The following is a 20,153-nucleotide window of genomic DNA, read 5'->3' on the forward strand; positions in this document are numbered from 1 at the left end:
TGGAAAGCATGGCCAGCTGTAGAAAAATGCTTATTGAAATTCTCAATTATAGGGGATTTATCGGTGGTGACAGTGTTTCCTATCCTCAGTGCAGTGGGCAGCTGGGAGGAGGTGTTCTTATTCTCCATGGACTTTACAGTGTCCCAGAACTTTTTTGAGTTTGTGTTGCAGGAAGAAAATGTCTGCTTGAAAAAAGCTAGCCTTGGCTTTTCTAACTGCCTGTGTATATTGGTTTCTAGCTTCCCTGAACAGCTGCATATCACGGGGGCTGTTCGATGCTAATGCAGAACGCCATAGGATGTTTTTGTGTTGGTTAAGGGCAGTCAGGTCTGGAGAGAACCAAGGGCTATATCTGTTCCTGGTTCTAAATTTCTTGAATGGGGCATGCTTATTTAAGATGGTGAGGAAGGCATTTTTTTTAAATAACCAGGCATCCTCTACTGACGGGATGAGGTCAATATCCTTCCAGGATACCCCGACCAGGTTGATTAGAAAGGCCTGCTCGCTGAAGTGTTTCAGGGAGCGTTTAATAGTGATGAGTGGAGATCGTTTGACCACTGACCCATTACGGATGCAGGCAATGAGGCAGTGATCACTGAGAAATCTTGGTTGAAAACAGCAGAGGTGTATTACATAATGGCAGGTACACATATTATCATTGAGAGGTATGATATAATGGTTTGAGAGTGTAAAGTCACATTTGTAAAGAGGGCCAAGGTGAATTAGTTTTATGTTAACCTTGCACCACCAACACAATTCTTCTCCATGGTTTGGATACTGGTTTGCATAAATTACCATTTGCAATATAAGATAGTATTGTCTCTGCACCTGCCATAGAGAAATGTTCTCATTATTGTCCTTTTTTTATTTTCCTTCAAGCCAATGGATTTACATTCAACTTATATGAACGGAGAAGGGATCTCGTTTTAATTTTCAATGACAGTTCTTCTGCAGCAATGTGAATACCATTTCCATAAATTTTCATAACCTTTCATGGCAGTAAACCCATATTACATTTTCCTTAAGAGAATTATATAAGGTCTGTCTCTCTCCTTTATGGTGCATCAGCTCTCATCGGTGTTGGGATTTGGGTCAAGGTTTCTTGGCAAGTGATAGAAGGACAAGAGCAATTGCTGTGGACACGTTTCGATTCCCCGCAGCAATCTTTACTGCAAGTATTCCTTTAATCATTTCGAGAGGCTCCCAAAGCATCCGCTGGAGCTTCTCCTCTGTGGCTTACCAAAAACTGTGCAACACATTTCTGGCAAAATGCTTTTGCAGTCTTGCCAAAAATTATTTACACGTTTTTTAAATAGAGTACATACACTAGAGAAGGGCACTTTCCTGAAAAGCATGAGGTGCACTTGCACTTTAAACTGTGGGTGCAAAATAAATATATTTGAGCCAAAAAGCTCCATTATACAATTTCTCATAAAGTTTAGTCCTTAGGACTTAAAAGTAAGAACTTTGTTGGAACACTGTTTCAATTTAAATCAGTTGACTGCTAGGTGTCTTTCCCCAAGTACGGCAGGGAAGTTTTTGGGAACAGGGACAATGGTGGTACAAAATAAGAGATTGTTTCTTCTATGCAAATGTTGTTGAGCAGTAGAACAAAATAAGTCTCAATGGAAGGGAATCTGCTGCCCCATGAAAATCAGTGAAAGCAAGCTCAATAACTCAATGTATGCTCACACTCCTATTGAATATGCATTCACCTGTATTGAGAATAGGCCTAGACTACATCCTGATTTACCCAGTTTATCAATAGAGATTTAGCATTCAAATAAATTATTACCATTATGTGGTTATGTAGTTAGTTTCGGCAAAAACAAAGTCAAATTGATTGTATGATTGTATAATTGATTCTCTAAAAACTGGACACACATTTTTTGTCAAATGTAATGATTTTGAACTCAAAAGATCTGTCTGGATCAAGTGCCATTCTGTGACTTTGACTAATACCCCTTATTTTTTGATGTGGTATCATTTTGGTATTGTTTTGATATAGAGTATCATGATGGAATCTAATATTGTGACACTAAACCTGGTAACGTGACAATACTACCCTGCATTGATGTTGATAAGTGAAGGTAGGTTTCTACCATTTTGATTTCAGTAATCCAACTCTCTGTACCTCTCAGTAATTACCTCAAGGAAGGGAGGAAGGAAGGATGCATTTTGAAGTCATTCAAACTGGGCCATCATCCTCATGGCTATTTTCTCTTCAATCATGGTTAATCTCTGAGGCCTATTTGATGCTGTCTGTACAACTAAATTCTCCCTCTATGATGTCCTTGTGTGCTGGTACAGCAGGAGTGAGAACCTTGTTTAGGAAATTGCCCTGTGTTGTGAGCATGGCTGACCTAGTAGTGCTGCCCTAAGGTGGAGCTGGGGAGGGGAGGCAGCCTTCCTGAGACTGGGTTGCTTCATGCCTGGGACCTGATCTGTCACTACTGATTATAAGTAACAGTCTCTGTGGAGGAGGCAGGTCTGATGTATGAGACCGGACAGGCATGGTTTGAACATGTGAAAACAGGATGGGAAGAAGGGCATTATGGAAAGATATGTATGACCAACTATTGAACTGCTTTTGTGAAAGTGGTCCACTGCACTGTGCAGACCAATCCTCTCTCTGTACCCCTTTGTCAACTAGTAGTGTTGTAAACTACACCCTCTCTCAGGGAAGCACACATCAAACTCGGCCATTTAAACTCATCCAACTCATGAGTGGGCACTGCTAATGTATCTCTATGGCAGCACCCAATTGGGAGCTAAAGCTGCCTGGACTTCCCAGAACATGCTGCGGTCGAGCACTGTCCCAATGACTTCACGAGCTCACACCAATCTCACACAGCCAATTCAGCACAAACAGAGATCAACAAGGTCTGCCCTCGAGGCTGAAACAGCTGCATTAGAGAGCTACCTTACTCAATGAAAATTGACAACAATACAATGTAAAAGTGACCATGTTAGCTTTATTAGCTAAAGCAATTAAAAAATGTAATTAAATTGTTTGCTAACTGATATGATATCATGTTGGGACATGAATGCATGCCAGAATTACATGCAAAACAGCACCGTCTCTTGGATAGTGGTGGGGCTACACCCATCTTGTCCTGAATAACGTGTCGCAATCACATGTTCCACCACATACACCAACTTTTTCCATTTGTCTTCTTTTTCTTAAAATATTAGCATCTTGTAATAAGCTGCCAGTTGTGGAAGGTTTTGAAAAGCAGACCCTTTGACATCCCCCCCCCCCCCCCCCCAAGAACAGAGCGTGTGATGTTTACAGAGACACGCACGCAACAATATTTCTGGCTACTGTCTCATGTGTGAAACATTCATTCCTATTCTTTCTTTAGAATGGAGATTGAGATCAGTGACTGCTTGAGAGACTATTTTTGAGAGACTGGCCTTCAATATTGGAGAAACATGACATTTTAATCAGTAATACCGCTCACCCGCTGCCAAAGTGTTCAATATGATATCTTCTACTTTGAAGAATCTAAAATATGTTTTGATGTTTAACACTTTTTTGGTGACTACATGATTTCATATGTGTTATTTCATCGATGTGATGTCTTTACTATTATTCTACAATGTATAAAATAGTTCAAATAATGAAAAACCCTTGAATGAACAGGTGTGTCCAAACTTTTGTGACTGTTTATACAGTCGTCTGACTATTATCAAAAATATTTTAGAATGTAAATTATTCATGTTATATTAGATTTCTTTCAGACATTTTATCTTCAAAGCAAGTGAAATGATCACAAAATGGGATTCATTCCTCTGCAGTTTACAGGTTTGGAAAATGGCTGTGGTCCTTTATGGCTCAGTTGGTAGAACATGGCACTCGCACCGCCAGGTTGGTGGGATTGATTCCCAGAGCCACCCATCCAAGAAAAGGTATGCACGCATGACTGTAGGTCGCTTTGGATAAATTGCTAAATGGCATATATTATTATTATTATCTTACAGCTCAGGAGCTCTGATGTACTCCCAAGGACTGGGCAGACATACAATCGAAGCAATCTTTACACGGTCAACTTGACAGTTCACTGGAGAATTGGTATATCTTCTTGTGACTATAATTTAATGTGATGACTCTGTACTAGACAAGACAAACCCTCTTATGGTTCATGGAACACTGTGTGAGGGGGATCAAATCTTCCTGTAGTGCTGTCTCAGAGAGCAGAAGGTAGAAGCCCCATCAAGTGGCAGGTTTAAGAGAGAGAGCCAAGGAAAAATAGGAACGTTTCCCTCGGGGCCACATGTTCCCCAGTGGCCAGGCTACCACAGGCATTGACAATTCACAGAAGAAAAAAATGGAAAAAGGACATTTTTTCATTTTTTTGTTGTCTTTTTTTGTGTGCAAGCCACCCTCTTTTTTGACTAATTCACAGAAATGCTCAATGATTTCTATCATTAGTTCCTAGTTCTATTCTCAACTCACCACTTTCTCAAACCGTATCTTTGAATACCATGTAAAGGCATTACTGGACGGAATCATAGGGAGTGTTGTACAGTAAAGAAGGGAGATATTGGTTTCATCCAAAATGGCACCCTACAATATTCCTTATAATGTCCACTACTAATAGGGTGCCATTTCAGACACAGCCTATGAGAAAGTAAACACAAAGAGATGGCCTGGCTTCAGAGGGGTCACCACTGTGTGCATATTAAGAAGCATATTAAGTGTCTTTGCCCAGCGCTAATGGACCTCTTCACCTGATGTGTTGGTCTGGCTGTTATAGATTTTTAGTCTATAATATGAACTGGAATAAGAGGTATGCATTTATGGTAGGTAGAGGTGTTCTGTATAAATAGCTTTTTACTCTCCTCTTGACCTCTCCTCTCTCCATGAGCCTTGGGACCTAGCTAGAACATGTTGTCCACTTGTACTCATCCTGAAAATGTACCGGACAAAAGTAGGACAACGTTCGGTTGGCGGCATTGGCTCCAGGTTCTGATTGAGAGAGAATAGATGAAATTCCTGTAAGAATTAATCTAGCCGTCAATTAATTACATGATACTGTCTGCTGGCTGACCCCCTGTTATTTGGCTGGTTTAGAGGGTTTGAAAGGCGATAATTGGACTTTGGTTGGGGGAGTGTGCAAGTCATATCTTCCTCTCCATCTCAAACAGAGGATGCCTCCGAGCATAAAATGCACATCTCATAAACATCGTACTGGGCACACCACTTAATTTCAAAGTTGATTATTGGGTCATATTTGGTTGAGACGTTGATCAATGAGATTACAACCTATATTCACCCACTCAAAAAGACAGGCAAATGTTAGTTGAATTTCCAATGTGTTATCACTATGATTTCAACCATCTAAAAGCACAGCCGAATCCTTCTGTTCACGTGATTTAGAATTCCTCACAATCAAATGTAGACCGCATTATCTTCCAAGAGAATTCTCCTCGATTATAATCACAGCCGTATATATCCCCCCCCAAGCAGACACATCGATGGCTCTGAACGAACTTTATTTAACTCTTTGCAAACTGGAAACCATTTATCCGGAGGCTGCATTCATTGTAGCTGGGGATTTTAACAAAGCTAATCTGAAAACAAGACTCCCTAAATTTTACCAGCATATCGATTGCGCAAGCAGGGGTGGTAAAACCTTGGATCAACGCATATAAGGCCCTGCCCCGCCCCCTTTCGGAAAAGCTGACCACGACTCCATTTTGCTGATCCCTGCCTACAGGCAGAAACTTAAACAAGAGGCTCCACGCTGAGGTCTGTCCAACGCTGGTCAGACCAAGCTGACTCCACACTCCAAGACTGCTTCCATCACGTGGACTGGGACATGTTTCGATTGCGTCAGATGGAAATATTGACGAATACGCTGATTCGGTGTGCGAGTTCATTAGAACGTGCGTCGAAGATGTCGTTCCCATAGCAACGATAAAAACATTCCCAAACCAGAAACCGTGGATTGATGGCAGCATTCGCGTGAAACTGAAAGCTCGAACCACTGCTTTTAATCAGGGCAAGGTGTCTGGTAATATGTCCGAATATAAACAATGCAGCTATTCCCTCCGCAAGGCTATTAAACAAGCTAAGCGTCAGTACAGAGACAAAGTGGAATCTCAATTCAATGGCTCAGACACAAGAGGCATGTGGCAGGGTCTACAGTCAATCACGGACTACAAGAAGAAACCCAGCCCAGTCACGGACCAGGATGTCTTGCTCCCAGGCAGACTAAATCACTTTTTTGCCCGCTTTGAGGACAATACAGTGCCACTGACATGGCCTGCAACGAAAACATGCGGTCTCTCCTTCACTGCAGCCGAGGTGAGTAAGACATTTAAACGTGTTAACCCTCGCAAGGCTGCAGGCCCAGACGGCATCCCCAGCCGCGCCCTCAGAGCATGCGCAGACCAGCTGGCCGGTGTGTTTACGGACATATTCAATCAATCCCTATACCAGTCTGCTGTTCCCACATGCTTCAAGAGGGCCACCATTGTTCCTGTTCCCAAGAAAGCTAAGGTAACTGAGCTAAACGACTACCGCCCCGTAGCACTCACTTCCGTCATCATGAAGTGCTTTGAGAGACTAGTCAAGGACCATATCACCTCCACCCTACCTGACACCCTAGACCCACTCCAATTTGCTTACCGCCCAAATAGGTCCACAGACGATGCAATCTCAACCACACTGCACACTGCCCTAACCCACCTGGACAAGAGGAATACCTATGTGAGAATGCTGTTCATCGACTACAGCTCGGCATTCAATACCATAGTACCCTCCAAGCAAAGTCATCAAGCTCGAGACCCTGGGTCTCGACCCCGCCCTGTGCAACTGGGTACTGGACTTCCTGACGGGCCGCCCACAGGTGGTGAGGGTAGGCAACAACATCTCCTCCCCGCTGATCCTCAACACGGGGCCCCACAAGGGTGCGTTCTGAGCCCTCTCCTGTACTCCCTGTTCACCCACGACTGCGTGGCCATGCACGCCTCCAACTCAATCATCAAGTTTGCGGACGACACAACAGTGGTAGGCTTGATTACCAACAACGACGAGACGGCCTACAGGGAGGAGGTGAGGGCCCCCTCGGAGTGTGGTGTCAGGAAAATAACCTCACACTCAACGTCAACAAAACTAAGGAGATGATTGTGGACTTCAGGAAACAGCAGAGGGAACACCCCTATCCACATCGATGGATCAGTAGTGGAGAGGGTAGCAAGTTTTAAGTTCCTCGGCATACACATCACAGACAAACTGAATTGGTCCACTCACACTGACAGCCGTGAAGAAGGCGCAGCAGCGCCTCTTCAACCTCAGGAGGCTGAAGAAATTCGGCTTGTCACCAAAAGCACTCACAAACTTCTACAGATGCACAATCGAGAGCATCCTGGCGGGCTGTATCACCGCCTGGTACGGCAACTGCTCCGCCCTCAACCGTAAGGCTCTCCAGAGGGTAGTGAGGTCTGCACAACGCATCACCGGGGCAAACTACCTGCCCTCCAGGACACCTACACCACCCGATGTTACAGGAAGGCCATAAAGATCATCAAGGACATCAACCACTGCCTGTTCACCCCGCTATCATCCAGAAGGCGAGGTCAGTACAGGTGCATCAAAGCTGGGACCGAGAGACTGAAAAACAGCTTCTATCTCAAGGCCATCAGACTGTTAAACAGCAATCACTAACATTGAGTGGCTGCTGCCAACACACTGTCATTGACACTGACCCAACTCCAGCCACTTTAATAATGGGAATTGATGGGAAATTATGTAAATATATCACTAGCCACTTTAAACAATGCTACCTTATATAATGTTACTTACCCTACATTATTCATCTCATATGCATACGTATATACTGTACTCTAGATCATCGACTGCATTCTTATGTCACTAGCCACTTTAACTATGCCACTTTGTTTACTTTGTCTACGTACTCGATACCATCTACTGTATGCTGCTCTGTACCATCACTCATTCATATATCCTTATGTACATATTCCTTATCCCCTTACACTGTGTATAAGACAGTAGTTTTGGAATTGTTAGTTAGATTACTTGTTGGTTATCACTGCATTGTCGGAACTAGAAGCACAAGCATTTCGCTACACTCGCATTAACATCTGCTAACCATGTGTATGTGACAAATAAAATTTGATTTGATTTGATTTGATGTAAAATCTATGTCAGGTTTTGGTTTAGTTGTCACTCAAATGTCTAGCACTGCACATTCAACCATTTAAAAGCGCAGTAAAGTTAAAACGGGAATACAATGTCAGATATTTTATTTAAATACAACATATTCATGTGTTATCACTGTGATCATCTAATAGCAAAACCAAATGACCTGGATTGCACTTGAGATTACATTAAAAGTACATATTGCAAGTGTTCAATGCCGTTTGAGATTCTGCGTAGATTATTTCAGCAGTTGTGAAGATATCCACACACCTGCGACGACCTATGCATGCTATTTTGAACATGCAGGTTTTATATGATTACATAAGAACAACTGTGTAGTTACAGTAACATAAAAATGTGGCCATGGATGTGTTGCTCATTTTAAAGTTGAATGTTACATTAGAGCTTAAGTTAGCCTTAACATTGGGCTATTTACTGTATTATAAAGGTAATATTGAATGGTGTTTAGTTAACATACCAACCAAATATAAACATACTTAGGCAGCCATTTTTCCCACTTTCTGTTGTGGGATCTTTTGTTAGTTGCTGGTTTAGCGCTACTATACTTTATGTGTCGTTTATCTTGGGTTTTTTGGTGTTGATTTAACAAATTCAAAATGTACGCCAACCACGCTGCACCTTGGTCTCATTCAGACAACAGCCGTAAAAGAGCTGCTGCCCAGCCTACAGTTTTTTTCTGAGAGCGGATATAACATTGAAAATCTGACGTTGTTTTAAAAGGTACAAATTCAACATATTTTATACAAGGTTTGTCTAATTTGGTTACCATGATGACATCAACCATGATTACATTTTTCAAACCCAATGTATTTCTCATGTCGATTCCACATCATATACGTTGAAAATTACATTGAAACAATGTTGATTCAAGCAGTTTGTGCCCAGTGGGATTGTTTCCATACATGTTCATCTCAGAAGAGTATGACTCTCTGGTTTATCACTACTAGATGATACTATGGCTGTCAGTAGCCTTAAACCTCCTCTATTCTGCTCAGTGAATCTACAAAAACAGGCCGCAACTTGTTGCAGTACTAAAACTGAGATGATTTGCTCCAGTTTCTGTTGTGCTGTAGAGCTGTATGTATGAGCGTGCTGATTGATGTCTAGATATATGGCTGATTTGTTTTTACCTACAAAACTAGGGCTTCATAGACAGAATGCGTTCCTTATTTATTTATTTTTTGCATTTTATTATTTCAGTTCAAGGCCTCCATTATGCTATGTTTCTTAGGGTTCAGTGTTACAATGTTTTGAAATATCAAATCATGATCTGAGAGCGTATCTTTTATTTTATATCTCATGTACTCCTCCTTCTTAAAAAAACTATAATTGATCCATTCGAAATCAATGGAAAGTTGTTCAATCTGAATGTGCTGTATTTAGCCTTATTTTCTGAGTTGTTTTGTACATATCATGTGGTGATATAAGAGGGCAGAGGGCATAGCATAAAGTTAGGGTTTGCTTTGCCTGAGGAACTGACAGTAACAGATACGTCAGAGGAGCCAAGTGTCCTGGATTTTATCTAATTTCAAGCAAAGACAAGGCGACATCTCTCAGATGTTGGCTTTAAATTGGCCTTGTCTGTTTAATGGTCCATTGGCTCTCGCTGACATGAAGTGGCTAGACAGAAGATCATCACAGCGAGACACAGAGATGTGTGAAGGGTGAGATACAATTTATGTACAGATGTAAGTTCTTAATTTGATCACCCTGTTGCAGGAGAACTTTCCTGGAAATATAAAAACTTGTAGTGCTTCTGAAAAGTGTAATTTCATAACAACTCTAATTTCCTGCTGCTGCAGGATTATTTTCAACACAAGATTTGTCAAACTTGTTCTGGAAACAAGCTTTTCGGGACAATTAGCACTGTCTGCATTCTTGTTCTGGTCATGTTTGGCTGGTTGTGGACCGTGCTGCTCTTCATCAGTTGAATCCTGTCCCTTAGACCACAGGATCAGGTCAGTAGGCATAAACTCCACATATTCACACAAAAATTTTCACACACACAAATAGACAAACTCGTACATATGTAGGATCTTACTTTGATCACTTTGGTTGATGAGAATTCCCCTGTACAGCAGGAAATTCAAACTTGTAGTGTATTTGAGGTTTAAACAGGCCTCTAAAGTTTGTCATTTCCATTTTAAAATGTCAGACTTGATTTGCCCTTAACGAAAAAATTTATCAACCCCTATAAAAAATGTCCACATAATAATTATAATTTCCTGTTGCTGCAGGATTATTTTCCTGCTGTAGCAAACTGCCTTGAAATAAGACATCTGTACATACACACAGACCCACACCACAACTAATACCAAACAGATCACAGATGGTCCAACGTACCAAAGTGAGAGGTTACCATGACAGATGGACAGTAATTACAGTGAAGTGTATCAAGGGATTTTCCTGACTAGCCATTTTTCATTATTCTCTGAGATAGGGGAATGTTTGCATATGGAGCAGTCATCTGACATTTTTCTGGCGTGCCGCAGACTGACTGAAAGGCTTAAACTAGGCTACGTCTGTGTTTTATTCCAAATGCCACTGGCCCCGGAGGGCCCCTATGTCTGAGTTGATCTCTATGGGACATAGTCTAATATGAGGAAACAATAGATTCAGGCTTATTTCTAGTTGAGTTAGTTTGTTTTTGTGGCCATTTAACTTTAGAGGTCAGTCTTTTACGGGTCAATGGTGTAAAAGGCTTTGAAGTTCAGGCATGTGATGAGCGCGCGTGTGTGCATGTGTGTTTCTCAGGGACTTGTTGAGCTGAAGGAAGAAGTAGCGGTCCATTAAATACTGTATGCCTTAATTAGCCAGCTGGTATGACTACTTTCTATGACAACCCAGAAGACATTTTGACCTCTGACAATTTGAAGCTGCAATCACCACTGCCTCTATGAAAAACACATTCATTTAGCCTGAGATGGATACAACTGACATAGTATCCTGGTTACATGACCATTGTTATATTTGACAGACTGTGGAGGAAATTAGCACCTGTTGCAGACTGGGACAGACAAGAACTCATTGCCTGCAAATGTTTCTTTCCTTTCATCATTTCTTCTCTGTATGACCTGCTGTGTCTCGGTATAACTGCACAAAGTATTGGTATATTTCCACTCAATAGCCATTAATTGTATTTGATGGCGACGCTAAGGAGGGCACGTCTCTTGCCGGTTCTTGATCGACTTTGCCTTTTTATGACTATTTCTGCGTTAATTATTACTTTCTTTGCTCAGAATGTTAGTGCAAAAATATCCTATGACCGACAAACATTTATGGATCATGAATAGGAAGCTACACACTTCTCTCAGCCTCCCAGATCTGGAATATGACAATCGCCGCTATGTTCCCCGCACATAGCAAACCAAGCTCTAAACAAGCTGCCGTCTTGATCTTAGCTTGTTTGCTGTTGCAGGTGAATGCATAAACTGATCACATCCCATTGTTGCTCTCAGTGTATCTATGATCAAAATTACAGACCTCTACATGCTTTGTAAGTAGAAAAACCTGCAAAATGGGCAGTGTATCAAATACTTGTTCTCCCCACTATATTTTTTACATGTATATAACCCCTTATTTTTGGTACTAAACAGTCTCTTTATACAGTGCCTTTGGAAAGTATTCAGACCCCTTGACCTTTTCCACATTTTTGTTACGTTAAGCCTTATTCTGAAATGGATTTTAAATCCTCATCAATCTACACAATACCCCATAATGACAAAATGAAAACAGGTTTAGACATTTTTGCTCATTTACTAAAAATTAAAAACAGATATACCTTATTTGCATAAGTATTCAGACCCTTTACTATGAGACTCGAAACTGAGTTCAGGTGCATCCTGTTTCCATTGATCATCATTGAGATGTTTCTACAACTTGTTTGGAGTCCATCTGTGGTAAATTCAACTGATTGGACATGATTGGTCAGGGACGTGACCATGAACCCGATGGTCCCAACTAATATGACCCCTCTATGGAAGGATAAGACTCTCATGAACACGTACGTGTCAGTTGTTTTGCTCTAGGACTTGTTTGAAGGTCCCCCGGGACAAGTTAAAACATGTATGGAAGTATACACTGCCTTCGGAACTATTCATACCCTTTAACTTTTTCCATTTTGTTAGGTTACAGCCTTGTTCTAAAATTGATTAAATAGTCCCCCCCCTCATCAATCTACACACAATACCCCATAATGACAGAACAAAAACAGGTTTAGACATTTTTTAAAAAATAACTTTACATTTGCATAAGTATTCAGACCCTTTAAAAAGCTGTTAATAATTGTACCACTCCTGAAAACAATTATACACCAAATATAGTTGTGTTCTCACCTATTTGTCCATCCCTTAGCACCTTAACTTCTTTGTTCAGGGCTCTGTTTTCCTGCTGGAGTCTTTGCATTTCTGCCCTGTCTTCATTCACTGATTTCTTCCCCGAAAAGTAAAAAACAAAAATTAAAAAGGTTAAAAGTTTCCCTCTTGGAAAAAGACAGGTTACTTTTTAATACAATTACATACTGTGCAAAACAGGACCGATAAGCATAGTCTTATAATTTGGCCCGTTAAAGTGTTTAACTGTGGGCCCTGTTTGAAATAATACATTGAAATGAAATACTGTGCAAAAATGAACAGATAGGCAAAGTCTCATCTGAAAAAAGGGAATGTACTACATACCTCCATTGCTGTCCTCCACATGCTGCTGTGGTGAATATGATTCTGGGTAATATGATGCTTGTCCTAATTGAAAGAAGAAAAATTACATAAGTACATTTGGAAATTGACCATGAAAGCTGATTATGGTTCAGAAATTGAACTTCGCATATAATCTATTTTACATAACAGCTCTAAAGTCTGCTGGCACCGCTATGTTTTCACGGTTCGATAGAAGCTCGCTATACGGTGGGACTGGTGGTGCATCTGGAAGAGAAGCTTTAACACACCAACTCTACCATCCACTGGCACCTCAGTGTTTTCATGTTACATCTGTGCCTTCTCCCAATTCTCTGGACCAATTATTAATAAGGTAGAGGCATGAATTATCCCGCAAAGCACTGACTTTACATCAGGCAAGTTAATTACACTAACAGTTCACATGAGTATATCAGAGATGTCATGACGTTGGCCTGTGGGTAAGGTTTATGACCCCCAATAAATACCTTTCCCCCCTCTCTCTCTTGACTCTACTGAAGGACTCTTGAATAGGCGTTGTTAAACATAGAGAGTCTGGGAACATCAAACGGTGGGGAGAAAGGGACCATATTTCAGTAATAGAACCAGTTGAAAATATGTGTTGGTACATAATGAATATGATGTCAGTTCGGTTGTCATCTGAGACATTATGACTGATGACAGGATGATGTAAACTGTATCTGGGAAAGTCTACACATTCTAGTTATCAGATTCACATGGAATTGTTGTGAAATATAAATGTTAAAATATGACACTATTTGTGAAAAGATTAAATGTAATTTTAGCTTCCAAATGAGAAATTTGGGTTTTCATAAAGTTAGAGCTCTGCTCAATCAGTGGCCCGCCCCTGTGAAGAGACATGGGCTGTAAACTATGAAACACACCCTTCTCCCTCCACTATATAAGCCCTTGACGAAAATCTAACCTCCTGTTCCGGGTACATTAGGATGACAGTCCGATGTCAGAAGGATTCAGATAATAACTACAGAACGAAGCCAACCTCAGCGTGAGCTTTGGTTGTGAATGGTATGAACTTTGAACTCTTATTCACTACAGAAGTGATACCTCCTAGCCGTTGAGTTAGCAGCGGTCGCTGTAAATGTGGGCTAGGAAAAGACGGACAGAGTATCCCATCTACCACACAACAACGACACTACAACGTATTCCATCCACGACCAGAGACACTCTTCAAAGGACTCTGTTGGGCAACATCTACCACCAACCTATTGAAGCGCAGCTCAGAGTAAATTTATTGCATTCCTTTTCCAAATGGGCGGTAATTTAGAATGCATAAGATTCTGTATTTACGATAGAGTATCTCCCTACGACCCGATAGAGACATAGCTTCTCCCTTTGTACTTCAGTCTTCCCGCTCTTTCACTCAAACCCAACCCCCTTTTCTTTGTGTAACCAGCTGTCATATATGTTCCGTCCGCTAGGGACGTTTTCCTTTATGACAATTTGTAATCAAGGTATGATTCGTCCTGTGTATATGCAATTCTGTGTGATTAGTTAGGTATTTAGTAAATAAATAATTAAACCCGATTTTTCTATTGCAGATTCAACTTGTTAGCCAGGGTTCGTGAAGATAACCAAGACTTTACTGTAACGGCGTCGTCTGTTGAAAGAGGAGCGGACCAAAATGCAGCGTGGTGGTTACTCATGTTCTTTAATGAAATATGACGATACATGAAATAAATAAATAAATAACAAAACAACAAACGGAACGTGAAAACCTATACAGCCTGTCTGGTGCTAACTAACACAAAGACAGGAACAATCACCCACAAACACACAGTGAAACCCAGGCTACCTAAATATGGTTCCCAATCAGAGACAACGAGAATCACCTGACTCTGATTGAGAACCGCCTCAGGCAGCCAAGCCTATGCTATACACCCCTACTCAGCCACAATCCCCAATGCCTACAAAAACCCCAATACGACAACACAATAAACCCATGTCACACCCTGGCCTGAACATATAATTAAAGAAAACACAAAATACTAAGACCAAGGCGTGACATTTACAACTTTCAGATGAGACTGAAATAAGGTGACGATTAATAATGACTGCTATTGATGTAAAATATTACTAGGTCTTTAAGAGTTTATGCAGAAGATAACGGCTCTATACATATTCTTTCGTGGTGCCCAGACTTTCTAGTTAACCTCTCTGGGATAGGGGGACGCAAATGTCCCACTTGGCCAATTGCCAGGGAAAATGCAGAGCGCCAGATTCAAATAAAATACTATAAAATTCAAACTTTCATTAAATCACACGTGCAAATTAAAGCTAAACTTGTTGTGAATCCGGCCAACATGTCAGATTTCAAAAAGGCTTGTTTGTGAAAGCATAAGAAGCTATTATCTGATGATAGCACAGCAGTAAACAAAGAGAGTAGCATATTTCAACCCTGCAGGCGCTACACAAAACGCAGAAATAAAATATAAAACATACCTTATCTTTGCCAGCTTCTTTTGTTGGCACTCCAATATGTCCCATAAACGTCACAAATTGTCCTTTTGTTCGATTAATTGTCCATATATATCCAAAATGTCAATTTATTTGGCGCTTTTGATATAGAAAAAAACAGCTTCCAATTTGCGCAAAGTCACTACAAAATATTTCAAAAGTTACCTGTAAACTTTTCCAAAACATTTCAAAATACTTTTGTAATACAACTTTAGGTATTTTAAAACGTTAATAATCGATCCAATTGAAGACGGGTCTATCTGTGTTCAATAGAGGACGAGAGGAAACTAACGCTACTTTTCAAGTCTTGGCCAACTCTCAACAGCATTACCCTTTTCCAGGAGGGCCGTACTTCTTCATTGCACAAAGGAAATACCTCAACCAAATTCCAAAGACTGGTGACATCCAGTGGAAGCGGTAGGAACTACAAACAAGTGCCTAAGAAATATCGTTTCCCCATGAGAACTCATTGAACAGACAGCGACCTCAAAAATAAATAATTCTGAATGGTTAGTCCTCTGGGTTTTGCCTGCTACATAAATTCTGTTATACTCACAGACGTGATTCAAACAGTTTTAGAAACTTCAGTGTTTTCTATCCAAACCTACTAATAATATGCATACATTTACATTACATTTACATTTAAGTCATTTAGCAGACGCTCTTATCCAGAGCGACTTACAAATTGGTGCGTTCACCTTAAGACATCCAGTGGAACAGCCACTTTACAATAGTGCATCTAAATATTTTAAGGGGGGGTGAGAAGGATTACTTTATCCTATCCTAGGTATTCCTGAAAGAGGTGGGGTTTCAGGTGTCTCCGGAAGGTGGTGATTGACTCCGCTGTCCTGGCGTCGTGAGGGAGTTTGTTCCACCATTGGGGGGCCAGAGCAGCGAACAGTTTTGACTGGGCTGCGCAGGAACTGTACTTCCTCAGTGGTAGGGAGGCGAGCAGGCCAGAGGTGGATGAACGCAGTGCCCTTGTTTGGGTGTAGGGCCTGATCAGAGCCTGGAGGTACTGAGGTGCCGTTCCCCTCACAGCTCCGTAGTCAAGCACCATGGTCTTGTAGCGGATGCGAGCTTCAACTGGAAGCCAGTGGAGAGAGCGGAGGAGCGGGGTGACGTGAGAGAACTTGGGAAGGTTGAACACCAGACGGGCTGCGGCGTTCTGGATGAGTTGTAGGGGTTTAATGGCACAGGCAGGAGCCCAGCCAACAGCGAGTTGCAGTAATCCAGACGGGAGATGACAAGTGCCTGGATTAGGACCTGCGCTGCTTCCTGTGTGAGGCAGGGTCGTACTCTGCGGATGTTGTAGAGCATGAACCTACAAGAACGGGCCACCGCCTTGATGTTAGTTGAGAACAACAGGGTGTTGTCCAGGATCACGCCAAGGTTCTTAGCGCTCTGGGAGGAGGACACAATGGAGTTGTCAACCGTGATGGCGAGATCATGGAATGGGCAGTCCTTCCCCGGGAGGAAGAGCAGCTCCGTCTTGCCGAGGTTCAGCTTGAGGTGGTGATCCGTCATCCACACTGATATGTCTGCCAGACATGCAGAGATGCGATTCACCACCTGGTCATCAGAAGGGGGAAAGGAGAAGATTAATTGTGTGTCGTCTGCATAGCAATGATAGGAGAGACCATGTGAGGTTATGACAGAGCCAAGTGACTTGGTGTATAGCGAGAATAGGAGAGGGCCTAGAACAGAGCCCTGGGGGACGCCAGTGGTGAGAGCGCATGGTGAGGAGACAGATTCTCGCCACGCCACCTGGTAGGAGCGACCTGTCAGGTAGGACGCAATCCAAGCGTGGGCCGCGCCGGAGATGCCCAACTCGGAGAGGGTGGAGAGGAGGATCTGATGGTTCACAGTATCGAAGGCAGCCGATAGGTCTAGAAGGATGAGAGCAGAGGAGAGAGAGTTAGCTTTAGCAGTGCGGAGGGCCTCCGTGATACAGAGAAGAGCAGTCTCAGTTGAATGACTAGTCTTGAAACCTGACTGATTTGGATCAAGAAGGTCATTCTGAGAGAGATAGCGGGAGAGCTGGCCAAGGACGGCACGTTCAAGAGTTTTGGAGAGAAAAGAAAGAAGGGATACTGGTCTGTAGTTGTTGACATCGGAGGGATCGAGTGTAGGTTTTTTCAGAAGGGGTGCAACTCTCGCTCTCTTGAAGACAGAAGGGACGTAGCCAGCGGTCAGGGATGAGTTGATGAGCGAGGTGAGGTAAGGGAGAAGGTCTCCGGAAATGGTCTGGAGAAGAGCGGAGGGAATAGGGTCAAGCGGGCAGGTTGTTGGGCGGCCGGCCGTCACAAGACGCGAGATGTCATCTGGAGAGAGAGGGGAGAAAGAGGTCAGAGCACAGGGTAGGGCAGTGTGAGCAGAACCAGCAGTGCATATCTTATATTCTTGGCATGAGTAGCAGGAAGTTGAAATTGGGCACGCTATTTATCCAAAAGTGAAAATGCTGCCCCCTATACCTTAAGTTAAATACATTTACATGATTAGCTCAATCAGGTAATATTCATTACAGAGAAAGGATTTTATAGAATAGCATGTCATATCACTTAATCCGACATAGCCAAAGACACGACAGAGGCATAGTGTAAATTAGGCAAAATTACCTGCTCTCTTCATGAACTTCATGAACCTATTTCCTAGGTGCTGTCTGTAACGGACCAAAGTGCAGCGTGGTAAGTGTTCATGATGTAATATTTAATGAAACGAACTGAACACTGAAATACAAAACAATAAAGTGAACGAACAAAAACCGAAACAGTACCGTGTGGACCAAACACTCACACAGAAAACAAACACCCACAAACCAAAAGTGAAACCCAGGCTACCTAAGTATGATTCTCAATCAGAGACAACTAACGACACCATACTAGGCCGAACAGAAACCAAACATAGAAAAACAAACAGACTGCCCACCCCAACTCACCATACTAAAACAAAGAATAAAATAACAGAACTATGGTCAGAACGTGACACTTACAACCTGGAATTAAAATAGATTTTTGGGGAGTTTGTATCATTTGATTTACACAACATGCCTACCACTTTGAATATGCAATATATATTGTATTGTGAAATAAGAGGAAAAAAACTGAACTTGAGCGTGTGAAACTATTCCCCCCCCCCCCCCCTTCCCCCCAAAGTCAATACTTTTGCCACCTTTGCAGAGCCACCTTGGGGTATGTCTTTGCAGTAATTACAGCAAGTTGGATGGGTTCCGCTGGTGTACAGCAATCTTTAAGTCATACCACTGATTCTCAATTGGATTGAGGTATGGGCTTTGACTAGGCCATTCCAAGACATTTAAAAATGTTTCCCCTTAAAACACTTGAGTGTTGCTTTAGCAGTATGCTTTGGGACATTGTCCTGCCGTCCCAGTCTCATATCTCCGGAAGAATGAAACAGGTTTCCCTCAACAATGTCCCTGTATTTAGCACCATCCATCATTCCTTCAATTCTGACCAGTTTCTCAGTCCCTGCCGATGAAAAACATCCCCGCAGCATGCTGCCACCACCATGCTTCACTATGGGGATGAGGTTCTCAGGGTGATGAGAGGTGTTGGGTATGCCCAAGACATAGTTTTCCTTGATGGCCAAAAGCTCAATTATATTCTCATCTGACCAGAGTACCTCCTTCCATATGTTTGGGGAGTCTCCCACATGCCTTTTGGCAAACACCAAACGTGTTTGCTTATTTCTTTCTTTCAGCAATAGCTTTTTTCTGTCCACTTCCGTAAAGCCCAGCTCTGTGGAGTGTACAGCTTAAAGAGTTAATGTTAGCATCTAACATTAACAAGCTAGCTAGGTTAGTATCTCAGCTAGCAAGGACACAAGCAGATAATAAGCTAGCTAACATAACAACACAATGAAACCATTTAGCAAATAACGTTAGCTAGCTAGCTAATGTTAGGCTAGAAACACCATAAAAGCTGCTAGCTAGCTAGCTAACATAACCCCGCATTAACATTATTGTCCTAAAAAATAATGCAGAGAAAAATGCCAGCTAAGTTAGAATGTACTTCATCTTTGAGTTGACTTTTCTTGCTTAATGTGTTAACTTTACTGTTTGAGTAAACATTAAAGACAAACAATCGTAAGTTATAAAAGTTTGCATTAGCTATGATAACAGTCTGATAACATGTAACACAAGAAGAAAGCTGTAATGTTACTGACTTGAACGAACAAGCTGAGTCACAATAAAAAAAAACTATCTGTACTAGAAGGGATTTTTTCCCCCAAAAAATGTGTGGTTGACATCCAACAACAATAAAAATGTATGGATTGGCATTGATGATAAAGTGTATGCAACAAGCCCACTAACCAATCCCAGTAGACCTGTTCCTTTCTGTGTGGTAACATGGGTGGGGGTTTTGCTCAAGGACCAACGGAATTGCCCAAATTGACTTCAGTTCCAAAACGAATATAACTAGGTCATAAAAATATATTTGTGGGGAAATTTTTAAAAATGCAACCGAATTTGCATTTCAATCTGGTGCATGAACAGATGAGTAAACTAAAAACAAAACGAAAATGAAAATACGTAGGTAAAAAAAAGAAATGTCCATAATTTCCGGCTAGTTTTTACATCAACAACATGAATCGCTCTGCATGATTCAAAGTCCAGGCCAGTGAATTGGTGCTCCATCCATTTTTATATAGCTACTACCAAGTTCAAGGGAGGATGGTTACTAACTTTCTGTTGATGACATTGGGCTTTCCAGCTTCTCCTGTGAGGGTTTAAGAGTTGCTGCCTCCTACTGTAAGTAGTGTGCATTTCTCGTTTG

At 41.8% G+C, this 20,153-nt stretch overlaps 1 long non-coding RNA gene across 1 annotated transcript in view; it reads right to left on the reverse strand.

The window, feature by feature from the left end:
* LOC115146607 (uncharacterized) overlaps window positions 1-12,946 on the reverse strand; it is a 41,392-nt gene extending 28,446 nt beyond the window's left edge. Inside the window, exons 1-2 of the long non-coding RNA XR_003866178.2 lie at window positions 12,868-12,946; window positions 12,526-12,622 (exon numbers count right to left, since the gene is read on the reverse strand). This is a non-coding gene — a long non-coding RNA (uncharacterized LOC115146607). The remainder of the gene's footprint in view (window positions 1-12,525; window positions 12,623-12,867) is intronic.
* Window positions 12,947-20,153: the final 7,207 nt, after the last annotated feature.

Source organism: Oncorhynchus nerka, linkage group LG18, assembly GCF_034236695.1.
Source record: "Oncorhynchus nerka isolate Pitt River linkage group LG18, Oner_Uvic_2.0, whole genome shotgun sequence".
Taxonomy (NCBI): domain Eukaryota; kingdom Metazoa; phylum Chordata; class Actinopteri; order Salmoniformes; family Salmonidae; genus Oncorhynchus; species Oncorhynchus nerka.